Source organism: Amborella trichopoda, chromosome 3 (genome assembly GCF_054954075.1).
Source record: "Amborella trichopoda isolate Santa Cruz 75 chromosome 3, AtrichopodaSantaCruz75HAP2 v2.0, whole genome shotgun sequence".
In the NCBI taxonomy this organism is placed as follows: Eukaryota; Viridiplantae; Streptophyta; class Magnoliopsida; order Amborellales; family Amborellaceae; genus Amborella; species Amborella trichopoda.
In genome coordinates, this window is record NC_142338.1 from 48,524,162 (window position 1) to 48,533,228 (window position 9,067).

Genomic DNA, 9,067 nt, shown 5'->3' on the forward strand with positions numbered 1-9,067 from the left:
TATTTTATTGAAAATATTTTTTTATATTTTTCGCTTGTACGAGTTTAATAGAGGAATGGACGTCCAAAATTTGGTGTCAAAATAGTTTATAGAAAAAAAATTAAAAATAAAATAGTGTAGAGACGTGACATTGTGATTGGGGCAATCTTAGCCCTCCACTCAAAATGGACGGTTGGATAAGGGGGAGGATAAAACTTCTATGCTACAGGGAAAGTATAGAAAGCTTGCCCTTATATTTTTTTTAGGCAAGAATTGCTAAGTGGCATATTGGTTATTATTCTCATTAGGGGCCCATTTAGGTAGGGTTTCGATCCCCCACAACAACCACTTTCTCTTTTTTAAGAGTTAAAAAACATGAGATGAAAAAGAGGGCATAGGAGAACACTTGACCTCTTACAAAGGCTCATATAAAGAGCCACGTGTATAAAGAGCGAGTTCAAATTATATTTATATAATCGGTTTTTTTTTGTCATTTTATTTTTTAAATTGTACAAGACTCGTCTGAGTTAATCGGACTCGGCCTATTAACTCGCCTCTATCAAAGTCTGAGCACTTTGGCCGAATCACATTTTGAAACACTAGAAATATATGTAGCTTTCAGGTATTAGATTATTCCGGCCGCAAATAGGCTGAAATTTAACCCAGTCTTTTGGTTGGTGAGTTTGGGAATCGAGGTTCGGACTAGGGTTGCAATCTCCCATGCCAATCCCGAATGCACAGCAATTGTGAAAAGCTCAAATCAATTAAAGTGGGTCAGTGCCCCAATTCCAAATGTAGGCAATTGAACAAAGCATGCAAATCAAATATGGTGGGACTGATGTTGCAAAATCGAAAGTACACTTGGTGACAAAATTTTGAGAGAGAGTATTTCATGTGGTACATGATTTTGATTGTACACTGATAAGGGTGGATCTACCGGGTAAACCAGCTGGTTACTGGATCGATCTGGATCAATGATTTTCTAAATTTTTGAACAAACTCGTTTGGTTCTTTGATAGAAGTGAACAAATCCCTCTAAATCAAACCAATTTATTAAAATCAGGGCAGTCTCACGCTGATTAGCGAGTTTTAAATCGTTGGTTAAAACTGGAGGGAGAATATTTCATATTATTTTTTATTATGACTGTACATTGGGAAAGGAGTGAACTCTCAATGGGAGGGCCACCCACAAGCAGATACTGGGCCGTTTGGACAATAGGCGAGGCTATTTTACAGAGGGTGTGGTTTGTATACAGGGAAAGGTTTATATGCTTGTATATAGGGAAAGGTTTATATGCTTTTCTTACGGCTTAGAAGTTCTATCCTCCTTTTATCATCCAGCCGTCCAATTTTGATCAAGAGAGCCACTCACCATTTGATCTTAGATCTGACGTTTCTAAGTATTTTACTTTTAGTTTTTTTTTTTTTATACAAATTGTATGAATATAAAATTTGGTACATGTCATCTTCTCATTGGGGCACACCTATAAAAAAACAAAATACCCCCTTGAAGCTTTCAGAGGTATTTTGGTCATTTTATTTTATTAAAAATATTTTTTTTATACTTTTTGCTAGTGCGAGTTTAATAGAGGAATGGACGTCCAAAATTTGGCATCAAAATAGTTTATAGAAAAAAATTAAAAATAAAATAGTGTAGAGACGTGACATTGTGATTGGGGCAATCTTAGCCTTCCATTCAGAATGGAGGGTTGGATAAGGGGGAGGATAGAACTTCTATGCTGCTGGGGAAGCATAGAAAGTTTGCCTTTATATATAATCACTTAGATGATTTTTCAATGTTGGTACAACCTTTTTTTAATAGGTTTTATGTTAGGGTGCAGTTTGTATAGGGCCGTCCTTCGAATAGTATCGAGAAATATAGTTTCAATATTGAAAATCTTTGTGATAGCCTTAAAATATATTTCTATCTTTAATTATAAAATTTAAAGCTTTAAAAATAATATAGATTGAGCAAATCTATGAAAATAACCTCTAGTTATTTCGTGACTCTTTGAAGATATTTGAGCGTCAAAACAACCTCTTTTAATAAAATTTTTGATGTGGACTCTAATTTGATTATTTAGAACCTTGGCTCTATATAAACTTATTCCGACATGTAAAGATCCAAGTTGCATGCTTTGTATAAAGTTTTCCTTTAATAGACCAAACGTGCTCTCTTCAAGAGTAGATTGCACATTTGCTCCCTCAACCGTATTCACGGTTCCTTGAATCGGATGATGGATCCAGGTGCAATTCAAAATAAGAGGCCAGGGCAGTCGCTCTCCAGAATGAGTCAATAAATAAGGTGCATGTCCGTACACTTGCTTCGGTTGCCATCTTTTCACGAGTCAAGAAAAGTAACTTGGAATACATTTATTGGAAAGAGATTGTTTGTATTCGTGAAGAGTTGGATGCCAGACATGAGAATAAAAGAAGTGTGTATGAAATTATGGAAGGGTAAAGATAGGGGAAGAGGGGTCCGATAGCTTTGAGTAGCTTACCGATTCATAGTTTATATCAGCGTTTTAAAACTCGGATCGGTGGGTTGGATCATTTACTATGCATATTTGTATTGGATCATTGGATCGGCCATATAAAATTGGTCCAAATTAATGATCCAAACAATATTAATCAATAAATAAAATAAAACAAAAATTAAAATAAAGATTTATGAGGTGGGAATTTAGGGGTCTAAAAAAAAATGTTGCTTAAAAAATATATAATATAAAAGGGGTTCTAAAAAGGAACCAGACCTATACCACCCCAAAGTTCTGACAGATTCACCATCTAGATGGGTGATCCGAATAAAAGAGTTTTGAAACATGGTTTACGTATTATCATCTCAATGGGCTGAACATGAAAAAATATTAAAACCAATGTCGTGATAAAATATAATGACCAAAATGCCTCTTGAAACTTCAGAGGTATTTTGGTTATTTTTGTTGTGCGTGGAAGCTCTAAATCCAACGGGTTGATTTTTGACAAATAAAGTATGAGAAATAAAACATGAAATACACACCACAAGAACACACAGATTTACGTGGTTCACCCGATAGGGCTATATCGGGTATACCAATCAAAGTTACATCAAAGATTTTAGAACAAACCTCGACAAATATCCCAAGTCGAGAAAACTTATGACAATATCGACAATACCAGATAGAGACGCGTGAGAGCAACAATAAACTGATTTTCTCTGTCACTAAAAGGAAAACCATCCAAAATCTCAAGGGGGAACCGCTTCTCTATGAGAAACAAACAAGCCTATCAATCTTCGGGAGTTTAAAAGATGAATCATCATAATGTTTCTGTTCAAATGAAGCTTTCTTTTCTCTAAGAAGAAATTGCATCTTATGGTATGGGGCTATAGCTCCTTCTCTCTCCAAAGGAACCACCATTTTCATATGGTAACCTAAATAGGACACACATCTTCTCTCTAAAAATATCCCATTATATAGAAAAAAAAGACTCACCAAAAAGGCTCACGTAATGGCCCTTTCCATTCATTATTTTATGCGAAATTAATCTTTATCTCATTAAATATGGGTTATCAAGTTCATCCTAATCCAAATAGAACTTATCCCAATAGCCAACTCCTAAATAATATCGAATTGGTTAATAGCAATCCCACCTAATAACAAAATATCTTAATCCCACATAATATGGGTACATCTCAATCCCACAAAATATGGGATTTACTTACGTTGGTGATTATGGATAGCATCAAATCTAACAATCTCTACCTTGATATCAAAATTAATTGCCAATATCCCTTGGATAGCTTTACAAATTATTTAACTTTTGCCAAATACATTTTTTCATCATTCTTGCTGAAAAAATAGTGTTTGCCATCAAATTTATCCACTTCGAAGTTTGCATTCGAAACCTTTATCGCCATATCGAAAAGTAAACCGAGCTCTGATACTACTTGTTGTGCTTTGATACCATTTGTTGTGCACAGAAGCTCTAAACCCGACTAGTTGATTTTTGGCAAATAAAGTATGAGAAATAAATTATGAAATACAAACCACAATAATACACAGATTTATGTTGGTTTCCAATATGGCTACATCCACTATACCAATCAAAGTTACATCAAAGATTTTAGAACAAACCTCGACAAAAATCCCAAGTCGAGAAAACCCTTTTAAACAACTCCCCATTTCTTCTATATACTTCTGGCAATATCGACAACACCAGATAGAGACACGAGAGCAACGAGAAACTGACTTTCTTTCTCTCTTACTAAAATGAAAACCACTCAAAATCTCAATGGGAACCGCTTCTCTATAAGAAACAAACAAGCCTCTCAATCTTCGAGAGTCTAAAAAAAAAATCACCTCAATGTTTCCGTCTAAATGAAGTTTTATTCTTTCTAAGAGGAAATTATATCATATGTAGTCGAGACTCTAAGTTCCTCTCTCACTCCAGAGGAAACACCACTCCAATATGGTGACCCAAATATGGCACACATTCTCTTTCAAAAAATATCCTATTATGTAGAAAAAAGATATTTACCAAAAAAGCTCACGATGGCCATTCTATTCCTTTTTTTTATGGGAAACTAATATTTATCTCTTTAAATATGGGCCATCAAGTTCATCCTGATCCAAATAGAACTTATCCCAATAACCAACTCCTAACTTATCCTAATAACCAACTCTTAAAGAATATCTAATTGGTTAATAACAAACCCACATAATAGGGAAATATCTCAATCCCACAAAATATAAGATTTTTCTTATATCGGTGATTTTAGATAGTATCAAATCCAATAATTTTATTTTATTGAGAATATTTTTTTATTGGTACGACTTTAAGAGAGGAGTTGACATTCGAAATTTGTGTTAAAAAAGTTTGTAAAAAAATATTAAAAATTAAATAGTGAAGACACTTAACATTGTGATTGTGGTCATCTCTACTACCCATTTAACATATAAACGGTTTTACATTTTAATGAAAAGCAGTTGTATGGTGTTTAAATTACCGGACAGCTTTAAATTTATTTGTCCGGAGTTCAAAATACGAAACATTATATTTTTACTTTACAACGTTAAGACCGATGCCCGGAGTTCGAAATATCGGACATGTCTTTGGCTCCTTTGAACCAATAAGAGTCCCATTTCACTACTCACCGGATAGAACTGCTAATTTCTTCTTCTCTCTTGCTTTCTGTTTACCAAGCTGGAGCCCAAGCCCAAGCCCAAGCCCAAGCATGTACTTTTATCGCCGAAGCCCAAGCTTCTCAAGCCGCAATCAAAACAGGTATGTCTCAGAGATTTTTTTTGGGGGGGGGAATTAGATATTGGGATTAGGGTTTTAGGGATAAAATAGCTCAAAAATGTGTGAAATTTATGATTAGAGTTTTTGGTTCACTTAAGAATGTTCATATTTGTATTTGACTGTGATTGAAAATGAGATTTTGGTGATTAGGGTTTTGAGAACACCCAATCTCTCTTCTTTTTTTTTGGTTATTTTACGATGTATCTTTGTGTATCTATCTTGAATTTGAATCTATCTTGGGTTTGTATTATCTTGAGTTTGAAACTATTTTTTTATTTTTTCGAATCTATATTGAGTTTGAATGTTCTTCTTTTCTTTCTTTTCTTTTTTTTGTTTTTTTTTTTTTTTTTTGAGCTTGTTTATTTAGATTTCCATGTATGATGATTATAGTATACTCTTCATTCTTTTTTTTCTTTTTTTTTTTGAGCTTGTTTATTTAGATTTCCATGTATGATGATTATAGTATACTCTTCATTCTTTTTTTTCTTTTTTTTTTTGAGCTTGTTCATTTTCCATGTGGTATCTCTGAGCACCACAACTTGTGGGTCGACATCTTTTCTGTTTCTTTTTTAGCATTTACATGTTTTTCTCTTTCATTAGAAGTTAACCTTTTAATAAAAAAAAAAAAGAAGTATATTTCCCCTTTTGCAAATTTTCTAAGAACAGAACTATGATTTGTCAGCGTGATATCTAACTTAAATTCTAGTAAATGATAATGTTATATCATATTTGCACAAAAAAATAAAAAAGGCAAAGAAACTCATGTATACATCATGTGGTTGTTCCTTTATGAGTGTGTTTAAAAGCCTCATGTTTGTTATGAGTGTGTCCAACTCTCTGTATCGTGTGTGTGTATATATGTGTGTGTGTTTAAGTGGTGAGTGGTTACTGGTTAATATCCACCTTCTTAATATAATTTTTTTCTATGATATCCACAACTTCTTATTCATTTTATCTCTACAAAATTCCTTTGTTTTTTTTTTGGTTTGCATGCCATATGCTTTTCATTGAGGCCTTATTGACCATACCGAGTATATATATTGACTACCATTTTACATACCTTCTTTTCTTTCTCCTTAAATCCTTCAAGATGTTGCATGGATTTCGTCATCCGAATTTCCATGCAGAAAGGTTCTTTTTATATCTAAATGATCTAAATGAAAGTCATGCAAAGCAATTGTAGTAATAACAAATCGAATAGAACTATTCTTTTCCATTAGTTAGATCTTATTGAAATCGGTGCCTTCTTTTAGGTCATATCCCTTCACTATGAATCGTGTTTTATAATTTTCTTCGCCTTCATCATTGCTCCTCAAAATAACTATATATTAAAAAAATCATATATTGAATAATTGAGTTTTATGATTGGTTATTTGTATAGGATTATACTTCGAATTTTTTGTTTCTTTTTAGATATTGTGATGGTTTTGGGTTAAGGTGAAATTGGTGCACATAGGTGTGTATGTTATTTACTTTAGTATGCACTTGGTTCTCACCTCTCTTTGTGTGTGACATTAGTTCAGGTAAATTCATTTTGTTTTGCTAATTATTTTTTATTTATATATCTCAAACTCATTGATTTATAGGTTTCATGCATTTTTTTTAGATACATGTATCTGTAATTATTGTGTGTATGTTGTCCAGTCATGGTTATTTGAGCATTTCAAAACATTGCGGTATGAGGGAAGTAGTTGACGGGTTGAAGCTAGTATACCAAGGGCTGCAAGATGGGTACACCAAGGAAAAGAGGATAACCAAGTTACTAATTTCGCATACTATCAGCAAGAATTAGATCTCCTTGAATCTGAAAGGGTATAATTGCAATGCTTATTAGTTAATATACTCTTACGCTTGATAGTTATTCATAATTAATCATGTATATTTGTTTATATGTGTGTTGTTATCCATTCCTACTGGTATTATGAAACCGATATGCAAAAGAGAAAGACCATGGCGATGAGGATGTCCATCAAAGGGTTCTAGATCAAGAGGCATTTGAGACCTCTCTTTGTAGAGCATATGTGGTATTTGACAACATAGCAAAGTGTTACCTCCCAAAGCCGATACTGAGACAATTTGGACTAAGACAGCCCATCCCAGCAGATCCCGGTAAACATGACAGATTCGAGAGGTGGGGCAAAAATGAAGAAAAGTGGGAGCAGAAACTCGCCTCTTAAAACAGAGACTTGCACGACCTGCTTCAGAATCGTCAAACAGGTGAGTAAGACCCGAGTCAGGGTCTACCTTCAAATGAGTATGAAGCGTGGTACGTGCAGGTTTCTATGCCTAGAATTCATAACCCACAGGACCCTAGGATGGATGCCTATGCACCTCGATGCTGTGGTGATGACATGATAAGTTTGTACTTAGGTTAAATTTATATTTTATAAATTCATATTTCTTTGTTTGTGATAGTATCTGGATTGTAATTGTGGTGTTTCAGTTATCCAAAGTAGGCCATTTGATTGGAATTGTTGACAGTGGGCCGGCGCGGCTCAAGACCTCAATATCAATATTTTAGGGAGATCAAGCTAGAGTTGATATTGTCTAAAGACGGGTTCGTTGAGGAAGAACCAGAGTCCAATGATGATTATGAACAAGAGCCTACATTAATTGTTGAGCCACAAATGCAGAGCAACCGCAAAAGAACTAACGATCCGCACGGCCTCAAGACCCCATGACTGATGAGAGAGTGGGTCCCAATACCCCAACCTCTGGGAAGAGGATAAAAGTACTTGCCCAGAAGAGGACATTGATTTTATATTGTAAAATTTCGATGTAATTTGGAGTACTTTTGATAAGATCAATGAAAATTTGAAAACTCTTTTGGGTTATAATTTTGTTGTAAACTTGGCTTTGAATGGAAATATATATTTTTTTGCGATCTATACTTTTGATGTAACTCTTTGCAGGTTAGTGAATGACGTACTTTGAAAAAATTGAACTTGAGGAAGAAGGTTTTGGATGTTAATTTTGTTTGTAGGTTATTTGGATGTTAATTTTGTTGTGAGTGAATAATCGATGTTAACGGTTTTAAAAAATTATCTATGAGTGAATAATCTTTGAGTTAGAACAGGGTTTTAAAAAATTTGAAACTAGAACAAATTGAAATTTAAAAACGTTCAGAAAGTTGTCCGGTATTTGGAACACCGGACAACATTTTGAAATAAAATTGCCTTGTGGCCGTCCGGTATTTGGAATATCGAATAGCTTTTTGAAAAGAAGATAGCATTTTTGCTATCCGATTTTGAAACACTAGACGGTTTTATAGTATTTCGAACATCGGCCAACAAACTCAAGACTTGAAAACACAAAGAGCTGCCCGGTTACTTGAACACGAGAGTTGTTTTTTGTTAAAACGTAAGAACCCTAATTGTCTGGTGTTCAAAGAGCTGCCCAGTTATTCGAACACCATATAAATGTTTTTTTGTTGAAACATAAAAACTCTAGTTGTCCGATGTTCATTTTACCGGATAAAAAGATAACTTACAAAAAAAAAAAAAAAAAAAAAAAAAAAAAAAAAAAAAAAAAAAAAAAAAAAAGAAGCTTCGGGGGACATGATAAAAAAAAAAAAAAAACAAGCTTCGAAAGACGTGATACCGCTAACAAACGTAGTACCATTGATAATTGACCCCAATAGTTTGTGTACGTAAATTTCTCTTATTTTTATAGAGCACGAGAAGTACACAAAAGATTGCCTAAATATAATATAGGAGCTCCCCTCCATTCCTTTAGGTTAGAAGTATAATATAGTCCTCAAGGGGGCTATAAGACTTCCCCCTAATTGTAGGCTGTAAGAATTCCC

At 33.9% G+C, this 9,067-nt stretch overlaps 1 long non-coding RNA gene across 2 annotated transcripts; it reads left to right on the top strand.

Annotated features, from left to right (window-relative positions):
* The first annotated feature begins 5,042 nt into the window (after positions 1 to 5,042).
* Positions 5,043 to 8,148, top strand: LOC110008076 (uncharacterized). 2 transcript variants are annotated; one of them, XR_016051421.1, is made up of 4 exons: positions 5,043 to 5,244; positions 6,907 to 7,074; positions 7,204 to 7,479; positions 7,706 to 8,148. It is a non-coding gene; the product is annotated as an uncharacterized LOC110008076 (long non-coding RNA). The 2 variants fall into 2 exon arrangements; XR_016051422.1 differs by having other exon boundaries at positions 5,232 to 6,785.
* Positions 8,149 to 9,067: the final 919 nt, after the last annotated feature.